General features: G+C 45.1%; 1 protein-coding gene across 1 annotated transcript in view; it reads right to left on the reverse strand.

Annotated features, from left to right (window-relative positions):
- LOC124555626 (protein Malvolio) overlaps positions 1-17,993 on the reverse strand; it is a 368,432-nt gene that overhangs the window by 271,426 nt on the left and 79,013 nt on the right. Inside the window, exon 2 of the mRNA XM_047129599.1 lies at positions 221-299. The gene's annotated coding sequence lies outside the window, so the exon portion shown is untranslated. The remainder of the gene's footprint in view (positions 1-220; positions 300-17,993) is intronic.

The raw sequence follows: 17,993 nt of genomic DNA on the forward strand, positions 1-17,993 counted from the left end.
GTTTGCGACATTAGGCATAACGTCAATATTTGAATGGATGTTGATGTGTTATAAACAGACAGTCCGACTTTTTTCCTATTGCCTGTTAGCGAATTCTTGTTGATGATAAATAAGGCTGTGATCGTTTGCTTTTTTTCGTGATTTTATCTCAGCGTCAATGGTCAAAATTATATAGATATTTGTAAGTGGTACGTCTGTGGTTATTCCTGGGAAGACTTACCGCTAAATAGTACCGTTGGCAGGAATGTACAGCGTTATCCAGGTACAGGCCGGCACCAAACTTTGACCGCTGATGGGATCTGCAAATAAAATAATGAATGAGAATCTGTCTTCGTTCGAAGATAGTACGTCTACTGAAGAAGCATGATGCATTTAGTGTCTTGAGGTGATTTTCGTTTCAGTTTTACGTCAATTCTTGTATGAACATTTTCCTGGTCTGCTTCTAAATTGTATCAGAATAACGCATTCTAATGTTTTTGTACATCACAATTTTTCTATTTAAGGTATCACACTTAGGTACATGCCATCACTAAATAACAGTGGTTTTGTATAAAACCTTTCCTACGCGACGTGAATTATTTGCGCCTCAATTCCGTGTAATCATCATGCTCAAGCGCCAGACCAGCTTAAACCACATGCAAGTACCAATATAAAGTGAGGTGACTAAAGTCGTAGGATGGTGGTATGCACATATACATATGGTAGTAGCATCGCGTACGCAACGTATAAAAGGGCAGTGCGATGGCGGAGCTGTCATTTGTACTCAGGTGACTCATGTGAAAAGGTGCCCGACAAAATTATGACCGTACTTGGAGCTAGCGACATGGGACATTCCATTTCGGAAATTGTTAGGGAATTCAATATTACGAGGTCCACAGTGTCCAGAGTGTGCGAGAATACCAAATTTCAGGCATTATCTCTGACCACGGACAACTCAGTGGCCGACAATCTTCACTTAACGACCGAGAACGGCGGCGTTTGCGTAGAGTTGTCAGTGCTGACAGGCTAGCGGACCTGCGTGAAATAAACGCAAGAAATCAGTGTTGGACGTACGACGAAGGTATCCGATCGTACAGTGCGGCGAAATCTGGCGTTAATGGGCTATGGCAGCAGACGACTGACACGAGCGCTTTTGCTAACTGCACTACATCGCCTACAGCGCCGCTCCTGGACTTGTGACCACATCGGTTGGAACCTTGAGTGTGGCGCAGATCCTACAAAGCTACAGACCCAAGTTATCAACAAGGCACTGTGTAAGCTGGTGATGTTTCCATAATGGTGTGAGTTGTGTTTACATGGAATGGACTGGGTCCTCTGATCCAACTGAACAGATCATTGACTGGAAATGGTTATGTTCGGCTTCTTGGAGACCATTTGCACCCATTTGCTAAGGAATTTTTATGGATGACAACACACCATGTCACCGGGCCACAATGGTTTGTGATTGGTTTGAAGACCATTCCGGACAGCTCATGTGAATGATTTGGCCATCCAGATCGCCGGACATGAATCCCATCGAACATTTATGGGACATAATCGGAAGGTCATTTCCTGCACAAAATCCTGTACCGGCAACATTTTCGCAATTATAGACGGCTATAGAGATAGCCTGGCTCAATATTTCTGCAGGGGACTTCCAACGACGTGTTGAGTCCATGCCACGTCGAATTGCTGCAATACACCGGGCAAAAGGAGGTCCGACAGTATGTGAGGAGATACCGCATGACTTTTGTCACCTCAGTGTGAAACTTACGTGCGTAAAACCATTATCCATCTTCAGAAAATGCATGATTCCTAGTTTTCATCAGTCCCTTGCACAAATAACAGAGGCGATTGCAGTATGTATTCCAATAATTGAAATTAAGTAATACTAACATAAGCACGAAATTTTTCTGTTCTAAGGGCGTTGCGAGTTAATGTCACGTTAACGACGAGGTCATTAGAGACGAAGCACAAACACGAAATGAAAAAGTATAAGAAAGGATATCGGCCGTGTCCATTTTAAAGGAAGCATTAAGTCATTTACCTCAGTCAATTTGAGAAAACCGTGGGAAACCTAAATCTAGGTGCCCCGATGGGTATTTGAACCGCTTCTTTAAAAGAGCGCCGCTCCACCCTGATAGCTCACTGACAAGCGACTGGTTCTTAATGAGAGAAACTGCGTCACCAGTTACAGTATGTCTGATACCAACTACCTCCAACAGCGAAGAGAGGCTTGTAGGACGATTACCACTGCAACTGTTCTATGAAGCAGAGGAGATTCAAGACGCTGTTAGATGGCTGGTCATGACTCTGTTGCTTATCATTGTAGGATCACAGATGGTTCTCGTTCATCTACAGTGCTATGTGGTAGACAGGAATCGTTGTTTTCTGAGGTCATACAGACAATTTGCAAAGATATCGAGAGGAAAATAGCGAATTCTTTGTAGGATGCTCAACAAAACATCCGACTGTACGCTCTGGGATCAGAGTTGGTTCTTGTTGGTTACGTAGGTGATCAAGACATCATTTCGTGTCCCTCTTTCCCCACTGTATACCGGTAAATCGTGATGATAATGTATTTGGAGCACGTCTCCGTGTATTTTAGAGGAGTATTTGCGAGTAGCGTTTTCGTGTCGATAAACAGCAATGTGAACGTGTCGGGGTCATTGAAGAATTTTACCGTAAATTTATAGGAATCGATATTGGAGTAGTTGTTACTCATAAATTATTTTCAGCCTTAGGACTAACGTACGAAGTGTGCTGAAAAGTAACGCCTCCGAACTTTTTATGTGAAAACTCTTAAAGCATTTCAAGTAAAACAAAAGTTAGCAGAATTCTTCATGTCTATATATTGGCAGCCCTTTGCCGAACTGTAGCGTGTAACATGGCGATGTGTAACGTAACTGTGTCGGTGCGTGAGAAACAGCGTGCTGTAATAGAGTTTCGAATTTGGAAGAGTTGGTCCACACATGGATCACCTTCTCCTTCAGCATAACAATGCCAGAGCACACACGAGCGTTGCGACATCTGCAACAGTCCGACGCCATGGTTTCACTGTCATCGATCAGCCTCCATACATCCCCGTCTTGACCCCATCCGATTTTCATCTGTTTCCAAAACTTAAGGAACACCTTCGAGGACTTAACTTTGATACTGATCAAGCAGTGGAAGTAGAAGTGGGGTTGTGACTCCGTAAACAAAGTCAAACATTCTACAGTGACGGTAACAACAAACTGGTCTTTCGCTGGGAGAAATGTGTTTGTCACCTGAGTGACTATGCTGAGAAATATTTATGTAGACAAGAAGAATAAAGATGTAGAGCGTTAACAATGCTTCTTTTATTAAATTAGCGTTAAGAGTTTTCACATAAATAATTCGGAGGCATTACTTTGCAGCACGCCCTCGTACCTAAACTGGCCCAATGCTCTCTAGAACGGAAGGTGCCCTTAGCACCAAGGAAACAAATTGGGCAGCATATTCTTCCTGTATGACTAGAACCTAGCAAATTCTAACATAGTACACTGAGGCGACAGAAGTCACGAGATACCTCCTAATACAGTGTCGGAACTCATTTTGCCCGACGTAGTGCAGCAACTAGACGTGGCATGGATTCAACAAGTCGTTGGAAGTTCCTGCAGAAACACCTCTACAGCAGTCCATAATTACAAAAGTGTTGCCAGTGTAGGATTTTGTGCACGAACTGACCTCTCGATTATGTCCCATAAATATTCGATGTGAGTCACGTCGGCGATCAGTGTGGCCAAACCATTCGCTCGAATTGTCCAGAATGTTCTCCAAACCTATCAAGGACAATTGTGGCCTGGTGATATGGTGCATTGTCATCCATCAAAATTCCATGGAAAATGACCTCCAAGTAGCCGAACATAACCATTTCCAGTCAATGATCGGTTCAACTGGATCAGAGGACCCTGTTCATTCCATGTAAACACAACCCACACAATTATGGAGTCACCACCAACTTGCAAAGTGTCTCGTTGAGAACTTGAGTCCACGGATTCGTCGGGTCCGAGGCACACTCAAACCTCACCATCAGCTCTAATCAACTGAAAACAGGACTCATCTGACCGGGTCACGGTTTTCCAGTCGTCTAGGTTCCAAACAATATGTTCACGAGCCGACGAGAGTCGCTGCAGGCGACGTCGTGCTGTTAGCAAAGGCACTCCTGTCGGTCGTCTGCTGCCAGAGCCTATTAACGACAGATTTCATGGCAGTGTACTAACGTAAACGTTCGTCGTACGTTTCGCGTTAATTTCTGCGTTTATATCACGCAGTGTTGTTTGTCTGTTAGCACTGACAACTCTACGTAAACACCTCTGCTCTCGGTCATTAAGTGACGACAGTCGGTCACTGCGTTGTTCGTGGTTAGAGGACTCACTCTTTGACTCTGTGGATCTCGGAACATCAAACTCCCTAACGAATTTGGAAATGGAATGTCCCATGCGTCTAGCTCCAACTACTATTCTGGTGCACTGCCTCAGTGCACTGAGGGTGTATACCTTTTGTACGCGTTGCTACCGCCATCTGTATATGTGCAAATTGCTGTCACATGACTTTTGTCATCTGAGCGTATTTAGTGATTTTGTAACCAATAGTTGCTTCAGACGGCGAAATAGACAGGTACATCATCCAACGCCTTTAGATGCAACTTCCACTGTGACTGGAACAGACGAATCGCCAACTCTTTGGAGGAAGAACGAGAAGGCAACTGTGGGATCAAATAACTGAATGAGCTGTTTGTTAGCAGGAGGAAGCCATAAGGCGGGCAACCTCTAGCAGGTCCGTCCTTAGTAAATTACATTACTTTTGGTTTCGTGACTGCTTTACTTAAGTTCGGAGTTTCTAAAATTTTGTGTTAATCAGGGAAGTCCGCCGAGCCTGCCCAAGTAGCTGTGTGCGCCGCTTCCACGGCTGGGGAAGGCGAGCCTGTTCGGGATTAACGACAATTGTTGGTGAGATGGCCAGTCTGGATGTGGGTTTTGGGCGGTTTCCCCCATCCAACTAGGTCAATACCAGGCTCGTGCTCACTTCCCTCTTCAGATACACATTTATAAAAAGTTCTCACCCTTGGACATGAGATTTACACGAGACGCAGACGGATGAGGTCCTCGAATTCCGTCACGGGGTGAGTGGTGGCGCCAGGGAGGGCATCCGTCTACCATTTCAGAAGAAGAAGAAGGCGTAGAGAAGAAGGCAAGTTCACTGAGGTAGCTTCTCGCATTTAAGAGCACCAGGAAAGATATACTACTACGCCATTGCACTGTAGCGCGATAGCTGTAAAATGGCTTCTATAAACATGTAATAGATTTTGAAAACGCGTAGTAAAGGCGGAGGAGCGTGATAGGAAGACAAAATAGTCAAAGAATTTTAGCAGACCGATTAAATTTCTCCCACTAGGCAGACCTCAATGAATTATAGATTAACCCTCCTACTATCAGGTTTTTTGTTTCACTGAATACCACTGGGTTCACAAAGGCCCCAAGTTATCTACACAGGAAGTCTGTATTGGCATTATTTTAACGAATAGCGTAAAAACGTACATTACAGTTGTTCAACGTAACAGTCATCATTTTATTTTCATAAATATTCAAGAAACAAAAAGGAATTTATATTGGGGTCGTATTGACCCAGTAATAGTCAGTGAAAAAAAAAACATGATTAAGTTATAAAATGTTGTAAATATAAAAATGGATGAAATATTACAGGGAGAAAGTCATGTACTATGAATATCATAGTTTTTAAAACAAGGGAGATATACATTGATGTGCCAAAACATTATGACCACCAACTTAAAAGTGTGTTGGTCCACCTCTGGAACACAAATAAATAATGACTGTGCGTGCTATGGACTCGTCAAGTACTTGATAGGCTTCCAGGGGTTTGTGGCACCAGATGCATACACATAGGCCCTGTAATTTTCATGAGGCTGGTTTGTGGCAGCGGAGGTGACGCCCGATAGTATCCCAGTTGGGTTTCATCGGATTCAGATAAGCCGAATTTGATGGCCAACACATCAACGTATGTTCACTGTCATGCTCTTCAACCCGTTGCAGCACGATTCTGACTTTGTAACACGGACAGTTATACTGCTGGTAGATTCCATCGCTGTTGGGGAAGACATCAAGCACAAGGGGTTACAGGTGATCCCTAATAATGTTCATGTAGTCCGCAGCTGTCACGGTGCTTTCGATTACTACCGTAGGTCCTATGGAAGCCCAGGTGAATGTCCCCCATAACATAATACTGCTCCCACCGGCCTGTGCCCGTGGCGCGCTGCATGTTTCGAACAGCCGTTCGCCTGGATGACGGCGCATCTGGACGCGATCATCTACCTGGTTTAACAATAAACGGGATTCATTTGACCAGGCGACACGATTACATTAATCTGTGGCCCAATCTCAATGATCCGAATGGCCACTGTAATCATAACTGACGATGCTGTTGAGTCAACATGACAACACTTAAGGGCCCTCTGCTGCGGAACCCCACGTCCAACACTGCACTCGTGTCTGCGCCAGCACTGTACACTGTCGTTACATCTGCCACAGATTGAGAGAGCGCGTAAGACTCCGATCCCTATGCTCTGTGATGAGGTATGGATGTCCAACTTCTTGTCGCCTACTCGTGGTTTCAGCATTCTTCAACCACTTTCCACAGCAGCGTGCGATCAGCTGACCATCTTCGCCGTTTCCGAGATGCTCGCTCCCAGGCACTAGGTCACAACAATCTGGCTTCGTCAAGGTCGCTTAAGTCGGCGTATTTCCGCATTTGCACCACTTATCGTCGCTAGAATCATTCCCCATTCGTATACTTCTCTTACTGCTTCACGTGCCCTCAACGCTACCAGGCAGCATACAGCCTCGCGGTGAGAATTGGTCATAATGTTCTGGCTCATCAGTGTGCATTTCCAGAGTGTTTAGTGGGTCGTATTGACCGCAGTGGTACTAGGAGGGTTCATCAAGAAACACGTTTGAGCATGTGAATGAGGACAGGTAACACATGCGTTTGATCTACGAAACACAATTATCCTGTTTTTTTTAAAGAATCAAAAAATGGCTCTGAGCACTATGGGACTCAACTGCTGAGGTCATTAGTCCCCTAGAACTTAGAACTAGTTAAACCTAACTAACCTAAGGACATCACAAACATCCATGCCCGAGGCAGGATTCGAACCTGCGACCGTAGCGGTCTTGCGGTTCCAGACTGCAGCGCCTTTAACCGCACGGCCACTTCGGCCGGCTTTAAAGAATCATTAAAGTATAATAATAACAATAATAATAATAAGTACACATTTTTAGGTATAGTGAGTCTGTGTTTGAGGCAGGCCCACATGCTTCAGTCGAATGGGAAAGCTCTTAGCCCCATTCTTAATAATGTCGCACAGTATTAACAAGAGACAGTTGCCAGTCTCTCTCTCGAGCATTAGTTTATAGAGTTAAATCCATAAGCCTGCCACTGAAAACAACTTAAATCTCTGAACACACAAGCAGAGTTCACTATCTCACCGCCCTAAGCACTTGAGTTTTTATTTGTGGAAGGGGTAGCCTCTTGTTAGCTAAGTGTAAACAGTGTAGTGCATTTGTGGGAACGAGTACTCTAAATGAAATAAACTATGCCGTAACTAGTATAAATGAGAGTAATAACAAACCCACTAGCAGCCGTGCTTGTATTAGCGCCCATGTGATGAGTTAGAAAAGCTTGAAATTTATAAAACGAAAAAACAAGAGCCAGCAAAAGGGCTCAATGGGCAGAGCGATTTTTTACCCAATATCTCCTTTGCTTTGTTTGACATTGTTCTACATTAATCACTGATCGCCTCTCTTCTGTCGGTCTTTACCTCTGTCTTCACCTAGTATAGTGTGCTTCGCATATTTACTTCTTTTTCTTAAGTTGAGCGAACAACTGTCTTGTTTTCTTGTGCTTTTTCTGCTTATCTTTTCTTGGAACGACGTGTGGCAAGATTCGAGGGGTTCTCTGGCGGTTACGTTCCTCTAACCACTTTTCGCCTATGCGGCATTCTGGCAGGCACGCCATCAGACGGCGCTGATTATTACTACAGTCTGTTTTCATTCATTTGGCTTCTTTCGCTATTTGTTTTATCATTTTTATATTATTCTGTGAACTCCGCCTGCTTATTCTTATGTACGTCATTATATTTTCATGTAAAATTAGCCATAAGTGCGTATCAGAATTATTGTAACTTAACTATTTTCTTTTCAACAATCTAACTTTTGTCGTGTTTTAACTTATTGCATTTTGTTATTGTAATGTCTTATACACCTGTTACGATCGATACAGACTTTACTGTTTGTATTCTTCTGTTTATTTTTTATCGTACAATTATATCGTTGAAAAATATGTGTACGCCTGCTGTAGCGGCATCTGACGAGCTTGCGACAGTGACACAAACAGTTTGTGGTTACTGTACGCGGTTTGTTTGGAGCAGCAGCGCTGTGAACAAGAGGACTCTAGCACATACCAGATTTTATATACGTGTGACAATGCTGGCGCTGATTTTGTGTTTGTCATTTGATTATGCCACTGTGGCTCCATTATGTTAGGACATGTTTTTAAAACAGATATGCCTCGTCATTGTTAAATCACATGATTTTCACATTATTTCAGTAATACTTTGCATCATAGCCTATTTTATCGTTTTAAGCGGTAGACAATCCACTTGTTATATTCGCGTTTCCCCCATGTTTACAGCAGATCTGAAGATGGTCTTTGCTGTGGACCGAACAAGTTTGTGATCATAGATGTGAAATAAAGAAACTTATTCTACACTTTCTGGATCACTGTTCCATTCGGGACCGTGTCGCAGCTTGAGAAATCAGTTCTGTATTTTCGCGTTTGAACTGTTTACCTACTGCGTTCCTATAGCGAAAATGAGGAACTGGCCTACGTTTGCATAGATGATTCTGGGGGACAAAAGTCAGTCCCATACCAAGGAAATGACCGTAAGGGGCAGTTGCGGGAATCCCGTGTTGCTGTTCTGCGCAAAGATACAACGCAGTGTGTCCGCAGCTCGTGGTCGTGCGGTAGCGTTCTCGCTTCCCACGCCCGCGTTCCCGGGATCGATTCCCGGCGGGGTCAGGGATTTTCTCTGCCTCGTGATGACTCGGTGTTATGTGATGTCCTTTGGTTAGTTAGGTTTAAGTAGTTCTAAGTTTTAGGGAACTGATGACCATGGATGTTAAGTCCCATAGTGCTCAGAGCCATTTGAGCCATTTGTACAACGCAGTGGTTGTATTTTAGTATCATACTAACAGGCCATTATAGCTGCTGGTATGCAAGCTAGATGAACTGTTAAATACATTCAACATAGTTTTTTTTTTTAAATTATGATCCACTAATTAGAAAAATAAGCACTAACGACATTTATAAGCAAGTTTCGAAGTTGAATTGAGTATGTGTGGAAATTCTGTTGCCACTGAAACAACACATCAGGTTACTGGTAGAAACTAATAAGATATATGAGGCAAATTAACACAATATATGAGTAGTGTTAATTAATTTAGTTATTCAAAGCGAATACTTGGCTATTTCTTTCAAGATAGTCTTGTCGAAATTGAATTACATGCCTTTAATGATCCCTATGCTACGAGAGGTTAACGCTTGACGCGAAATAAAAAGACAAGAAACCTATTGCGAATAAAACAAGGAACACAAAGAAACGCTAATAATTATGTATGCTCAGAAATCTCACAGAGGCCGCACGACTGGATACTTTCTCAGGACAACAATAACTTCGCCATGTCACTGTGCGATGAGTAATACACAGAAGTTGCAAGAGACCACACACGTCACGATAAGGCATCTCAAAAATGGTTCAAATGGCTCTGAGCACTATGGGGTTTAACTTCTAAGGTCATCAGTCCCCTAGAACTTAGAACTACTTAAATCTAACTAACCTAAGGACTTCACACACACCCATGCCCGAGGCAGGATTCGAACCTGCGACCGTAGCGGTCGCGCAGTTCCAGACTGTAGCGCCTAGAACCGCTCGGCCACCCCGGCCGGCTAAGTCATCTCGATTCATTGATTGTGCGTTCTGTCATCATTTAACTTAGCCTTGTGGCCTAACAACCAATAATTCCATAAGACACTTTCTATCTTTTTTTACGCAACGAGAGAATGAATCGTGCAAAAGAAAAACAGCAGGTCTTACTACAACGTGTCGATAAATGTATTGATCTCATAATAAAACGACGCAGAAAGATTTCTAAAACAGTTATTGCAGCACAAGATCGCGGGAGATTAGAGCAACGCGTCGGTATGTTGAAAGAAATTTGGGACCATACAACCAGCCGTGTGTACAAGGGAAGGGGGGAGGGGGAAAGGGAGTATGTAAAGGTGCATCATGACGTCCAAACGTGGTACTAAGGCTACGGCCACACTTGCGTTTTTTGAAGCTGGACGCTCAGCGTCTAAAGAAGCAGCTTCAAAAGTCGCCTGGTGATGACCACATTCGACCGTGTATATAGCTTCTTTCAGCGCAACGCGTCCTAACGACCAAAGGCGTGAACGTGGCCATATATGGCTCACTAGCGTTTCAGACCTGCCTGGGTGACATCGCAGCATTGAGAAATGAATGTATTAAGTAAACAATCTGCAACAATAATATGTGCTGCATTGTTACTGATTCGACGGAGACGACGTACACAAAAAAAACGTTTTTGGACTCATCCAATAATTGAGGACAGATCAGAGAGGGGAACATTCACTCTGCTACACAACAAACGTAAAGAAAACCCTGAAAAGTTTTTTGAGAACTACAGGATGTCTGTGGTGTCACCGCCAGGCACCACACTTGCTAGGTGGTAGCCTTTAAATCGGCCGCGGTCCGTTAGTATACGTCGGACCCGCGTGTCGCCACTATCAGTGACTGCAGACCGAGCGCCGCCACACGGCAGGTCTAGCGAGACTTCCTAGCACTCGCCCCAGTTGTACAGCCGACTTTGCTAGCGATGGTTCACTGCCAAAATACGCTCTTATTTGCCGAGACGATAGTTTAACATAGCCTTCAGCTACGTCATTTGCTACGACCTAGCAAGGTGCCATTATCAGTTACTATTGATATTGAGAATCATGTACCGTCCAGACCGACGTTCATCATTAATGGATTAAAGTTAAGTATTCCACCAGCTACGTCCGTTTTTCTAAATTCTAATTTCCTTGTCCTGTTCCAGACCTCACGCCAGCCTGCGTGAGCTAAAACGCGTGCATTTCGGCCTCCTCTAGTAACGCGGTGTTGGCTCTCCTGCCAACCACAACAGGTTGTTTATTAAGTAATACGAAACTGTGCTCTTTAATGTGTCGAATGCTGTTACTGGATGAAACACTCGACTACGTGATTGTACACTCCTGGAAATGGAAAAAAGAACACATTGACACCGGTGTGTCAGACCCACCATACTTGCTCCGGATACTGCGAGAGGGCTGTACAAGCAATGATCACACGCACGGCACAGCGGACACACCAGGAACCGCGGTGTTGGCCGTCGAATGGCGCTAGCTGCGCAGCATTTGTGCACCGCCGCCGTCAGTGTCAGCCAGTTTGCCGTGGCATACGGAGCTCCATCGCAGTCTTTAACACTGGTAGCATGCCGCGACAGCGTGGACGTGAACCGTATGTGCAGTTGACGGACTTTGAGCGAGGGCGTATAGTGGGCATGCGGGAGGCCGGGTGGACGTACCGCCGAATTGCTCAACACGTGGGGCGTGAGGTCTCCACAGTACATCGATGTTGTCGCCAGTGGTCGGCGGAAGGTGCACGTGCCCGTCGACCTGGGACCGGACCGCAGCGACGCACGGATGCACGCCAAGACCGTAGGATCCTACGCAGTGCCGTAGGGGACCGCACCGCCACTTCCCAGCAAATTAGGGACACTGTTGCTCCTGGGGTATCGGCGAGGACCATTCGCAACCGTCTCCATGAAGCTGGGCTACGGTCCCGCACACCGTTAGGCCGTCTTCCGCTCACGCCCCAACATCGTGCAGCCCGCCTCCAGTGGTGTCGCGACAGGCGTGAATGGAGGGACGAATGGAGACGTGTCGTCTTCAGCGATGAGAGTCGCTTCTGCCTTGGTGCCAATTATGGTCGTATGCGTGTTTGGCGCCGTGCAGGTGAGCGCCACAATCAGGACTGCATACGACCGAGGCACACAGGGCCAACACCCGGCATCATGGTGTGGGGAGCGATCTCCTACACTGGCCGTACACCACTGGTGATCGTCGAGGGGACACTGAATAGTGCACGGTACATCCAAACCGTCATCGAACCCATCGTTCTACCATTCCTAGACCGGCAAGGGAACTTGCTGTTCCAACAGGACAATGCACGTCCGCATGTATCCCGTGCCACCCAACGTGCTCTAGAAGGTGTAAGTCAACTACCCTGGCCAGCAAGATCTCCGGATCTGTCCCCCATTGAGTATGTTTGGGACTGGATGAAGCGTCGTCTCACGCGGTCTGCACGTCCAGCACGAACGCTGGTCCAACTGAGGCGCCAGGTGGAAATGGCATGGCAAGCCGTTCCACAGGACTACATCCAGCATCTCTACGATCGTCTCCATGGGAGAATAGCAGCCTGCATTGCTGCTAAAGGTGGATATACACTGTACTAGTGCCGACATTGTGCATGCTCTGTTGCCTGTGTCTATGTGCCTGTGGTTCTGTCAGTGTGATCATGTGATGTATCTGACCCCAGGAATGTGTCAATAAAGTTTCCCTTTCCTGGGACAATGAATTCACGGTGTTCTTATTTCAATTTCCAGGAGTGTATAAGGGCTGAAGAAAAACTATCAATTACTCTGAGGTAAATGAAGTTTTATTACTTATTGTATTATTTGTTTACAATGCATAAAAGGACAGGATTGAATCTTCTCATTTTTCCTCGAAGATCATTGTAGGTGTGCTGCTTGTGGACTGAGATGATTGTTGGTCACTTTCAGGTGTAATTCTGGACGGCTGTGCATGTGAGTAGGACTGAACCAATTGTAAATATTTTAGTTGAAAATCCATCTTGTCAGTTGGGCTAAAGTTCTTAATAAAGGCCATTTACGAAAGTAAGAACATTTCATCTGGATCATTAGTTCTAGGTTCCTTTATATGTGATTGTTGCAAACTCGTTTCCAAAACGCCCAACAACATTTTTTCAAACTCGTACTGTTTTCGCTTCTTCGGAAATGGACTTTCTTTCTCCCTTTGCGATGTGCGAGCAGGGGGGTGGGGGGTGGGGGGGGGTGAAGAGGAGAGGCTTTGGATGTAGTTCGTTGTATGTCAGGTGTCGCGTTTGCTTCTTGTTGTGCAATGTTGTTGTCAGCGTCTTGCGTACTTTCTGTTAGATCGACAGCCATATTCCTAGATGTCCTGTGGTAAAAAGAGAAAACTGTAATTGTCCACAGTAAAATTTTATAATTTGTGGCCATGCATGGCTTAGTCTGGAACTTAAAAATGCACGAACATTATAAATGTGGAATACTCACTCTCTTTCTACACATAAAGATTGGAGAAATGACAACTGTTTGTGATAAATGTAATGTTTCCTGGGTTTTGATGAATCTCCACTTTTGCCATCGTGCATTTTCACATTTTTGTAGTAGCAATCCTTAATAGTCTTCCACTTTTTTTGCACATCCTAAAAAAAACTTAATATAAATATTAGTTCTACTTTTAACCCATTATCAATGTTTCATTGTAGGTATCTTGCAACATGCAATTCCATCAGATCTCTACACTTCCAGTTTCTACTTGGACGTTGAACAATTTCAAAGATTATTCGAGAGACATGCTCAGCAATCTGGGAAATAATACAAGGCCAATATATGAAACAATTAATTGCTGAAGATTCGTTGAATATTGGTTTACAGTTTGAAAAAAAAAAAAGCCAATTTTCCACATTGCATGGCATGTATTGATAGTAAGCGTATTAGAGTGATCAATCCATGGGGATCGAGTAGTGAATACTTTAACGACAAGAAGTATTTTTCAATAGTTTTAATGGGAGTAGCTGACGCAAATTACTGCTTCAGATATATGCTTTGGACAAGAGGGAGATTCAAACATCCTGAAAAGTACTAATTTTGGCAAGAAACTCTATTCTAACAATTTACCATTACCACCATCAGCCCCCATACCAAACGATACATCTAGTCGATTACTGCCATGTGTGTTTCTGGCAGATGAAACCTTTGCTCTGTGTGAAAACCTTCTGAGACCATACCCCGGTAAGGACATGACTAACATTAAAAGAATTTTTAACTACCGTTTATCGAGTGCCAGGCGGTACGTGGAATGTGCATTAGGTATTTTAGCCAATAAATGGCGTATATTCCACCATCCGATTGACGTCAGTATCGATTTGGGTGACACCATTGTTAAAGCCACTTGTGTGCTTCACAACTTTGTGAAGGAAAACGATAGTAACACCTTTGAAGACACGTTATCGTGTCCTTTGGACAGCATTCCCGCCCAGGGGACAAGAGGGACCGTGAAAGGAACACACATAAGAGATCAGTTTGCTGGATAACAAGACACCTCTAATATTCTACAACAAAGCGCATATATTGCGACTTGTTGTACTTGATTAATTTAGCAAATGTAATTCACCAGATGTCTTTCACAAACTTTAAATATTTTTGATCTTTTATACTTCCCAAATTAAATGTTTTTACTACACTTATCTAAGGCTTCTTTTGTTTCTTTGTCCATGTTGTCCCAACCTTCACCAACAACATTAGATGTCACAGCTAGCCAACCGTCTCTTCTTTTTTGTCTGTTTTTATAATCCGCGTTTTGAATGTTGTATAAAAAAGGTCGATCTTGAACTTCTAAAATAGTACGTTCGCTATCAAGTTCAATTTTTTCCATCTCACACTTCGAAAAAACTGTAATGAAACACTTGACTACACACACTACTTTGTATTGACACACTGCAAAGTTATTTCTGAGTTCACGTGGGAAAACTACGTGAGAAGCGTCTTTTGACGCAGGAAATGGGCGCGGCCCATCCGACTAGCGTCTGACCTTGAGGATGCGCCTTCCCGTCGGACTTTGGCAAAAAACGACGCTGTGTGTGGCCACTACCGGCCTTCACCAGCCTGCCTAGATCTGTGGCGTCTTTTGACGCTGAGCGTCCAGCTTCAGAAAACACAAGTGTGGCCGTAGCCTAAGAGCTTTTATATTTTTAGGTATATTAATTTCTGCCCTGGCCTCCAGAGATACGAGAGAGAGACATACAGAGAAGAGTGCTGAGCTGCCTGGACCTCAACAAGGAGGATGCCACATGGCAAGGACTACACTGAACTAGTAAATGTCATGGGGTAGTGGGACATAGATGTCACAGGTGTGTTGTAAGCGCACCACATGTCCCTTGCGTCAGCTGCAGTTGTGTAGGAGACCTTGCGAGAAGTGGTTGTGCAAGTGATTTGTGTAACATGCAACGTCATCGTGAGCCGACGCTGTTCCAGCGGGGTATGGTGTTCGGTGACCGACAGATGGGAATTTCAGTTTTGGCAGTGGCGCAGAAATTCGGCTTCACACGTTCAATCGAGTCCGTGTATCGTGAATGGCTGAATGAGGGTGCCACAGTCCACAACAGAACTACCGGCCGTCCAGCCACCCACAATGACCGTGACCGGCGACATCTGAGACGCATTGTCAGTAGTAACAGAAGGACGAAAGTGGAACAAATCACAGTTTGGCTCAACACAGGACGTGTTAGACACGTATCTCAGTAGACAATCTGTGGCAACATGGATTCTATGGTGTAAGGCAACCGGCACCGCACACTGGTATCACTGTTGCCCCAGTGTCAGTGGGCACAGCGGCTTGCATTTGTCGCGTCACCAGGGGCAGACACTTGAACAATGGCGTAACATGATATGGTCGGACGAATCACAATTTCAACTATATCATGCCGATAGGAGGCATCGTGTGTGACGCAGACCACGTGAATCGATGGATCCCGCCTGCTAAGAAGGTGTGGTCCAAGGCAGTGGTGTCTCTGTTATGGTGTGGGGTACACTTTTCCTGGTCTGCAATGGGCCCCGTAGTTGTTCTGGAAGGGACTTCGAATGGTCCGCGGTATGTTGAGCTGCTCGGGGAGCATCACCGCTCATTTTTGGCCTTCCAACACCCCAACGGTTCCGCCTCCCCATCGCCCGGGAACATGCAGGGGAGGTCCAAAGACTGAGATGACCACCTCGGAGCCCAGATTTGAACCCCATCGAGGAGATCTGAGATGTCATGGAACGCAGGCTGTATGCCGTGGATCCTGTGCCCATGAACAGACTATAATTGGCTGTCGCTCAGGAAATAATTTGGTGTCAGCCGTTTCCAGAGGAATACCAGGGACTTTTAGACTCAATTCCACGGCGTCTCACAGCAGTCCACAGGGCCACAGGAGACCCCACGCGTTATTACGTGCCTGTCCCATGACATTTGCTAATCTGTGTATTTTATGCTTCCGCCATAAGTCACTCAAATACGCTGGTGTGCAAAACTTAAGGACGAAAGTAACTTTCGCATGATGTGTTACTGCCTAGTAACATAGCTCGAGTCGAGCGGTTCTAGGCGCTACAGTCTGGAACCGCGCTGCCGCTACGGTCGCAGGTTCGAATCCTGCCTCGGGCATGGATGTGTGTGATGTCCTTAGGTTAGTTAGGTTTAAGTAGTTCTAAGTTCTAGGGGACTGATGACCTCAGCAGTTAAGTCCCATAGTGCTCAGAGCCATTTGAACCATTTTTTGAACATAGCTCGATCAAACTTGGACCATACATATAAAGAGCTGCAACAGTATAGTACAGAGGGTAACTGAAAGAAATAGGCCCTGCCCAAAGAGACGAACAGAAATGATAATTTCAGTCAAAGACAAACAAAAGGCAGGACATGGCTATTAAAAGGGTGTGTGAACACCGCGGACGGCAGTGTACGCACTGCAACGTGCTGCCATGTTGGCAACAAGGTTGATAAGGAATTCTTGTTATAGGGCATTCCATTCCCCCATCAGCACGATTGACAACTGCTGGATGGTCGTTGGTGCTTGTGAACGTGCTGCATTACGTCTCCCAAACGCATCCCACACGTGCTTGATGGAATTTACGTCACGGAACGGGCAGCCCAGTCCATTCGCCGAGTATCCTCTCCTTCCAAGAACTCCACCACCTGTGCTGCTCGATACGGTCGCGCAATGTCATCAATAAAAATGAAGTCAGAACCGACTGCATCGCTGAAAGACGCACATGGGGAACAATGTCGACTGGTAAGTATCTCATGTTCAGAGACTTGGAGGTGAGTACGGTCTTGCAACATTGCGCTTCCCCGCACACCTGGACCACAAAAATGATCATTTTGGACAATGCTGGATGTACTTTCATGTAACGAAAGGTGGAACAGCGTAATGCACCCAGGAACATTGTCGAACATGGTAGTTTTGGTGGTGCAGGTGTTATGGATCATTTAGTAATCGCGAAAGCGTTACAGCGATGATAGATAAACTCCAGTGGAAGACTGCAGGAGAGACGCTCAGTAGCTCGGTACGGGCTTTTGTTGAAGTTTCGAGGACATACCATCACCGAGGAGTCAAGCAGTATATTTCTCCTTCCTACGTACATATCGCAAAGAGACCGTGAGGATAAAATCAGAGAGATTAGAGCCCACACAGAGGCATACCGACAATCTTTCTTTCCTCGAACAATACGAGACTGGAATAGAAGGGAGAACCAATAGAGGTACTCAAAGTACCCTCCGCCACACACCGTCAGGTGGCTTGCAGAGTACGGACGTAGATGTAGATGTAGATGGTGTGGGAAGGCATAATGTTGCGTGGGCGAATTGACCTAAAAATCTTTGAATACTACACACTCACCGGTCAGCGCTATACTGACACTGTACTCACTTCCCATGTTTGTCTTTTAAGCGGTGTATTCGGCTCTGAATTCATTTCTATAGATGACAATGCGCGTCCGCATCGAGCAGCGCAGGTGGTG

The sequence above is a fragment of the Schistocerca americana genome, chromosome X (genome assembly GCF_021461395.2).
Source record: "Schistocerca americana isolate TAMUIC-IGC-003095 chromosome X, iqSchAmer2.1, whole genome shotgun sequence".
Taxonomy (NCBI): Eukaryota; Metazoa; Arthropoda; class Insecta; order Orthoptera; family Acrididae; genus Schistocerca; species Schistocerca americana.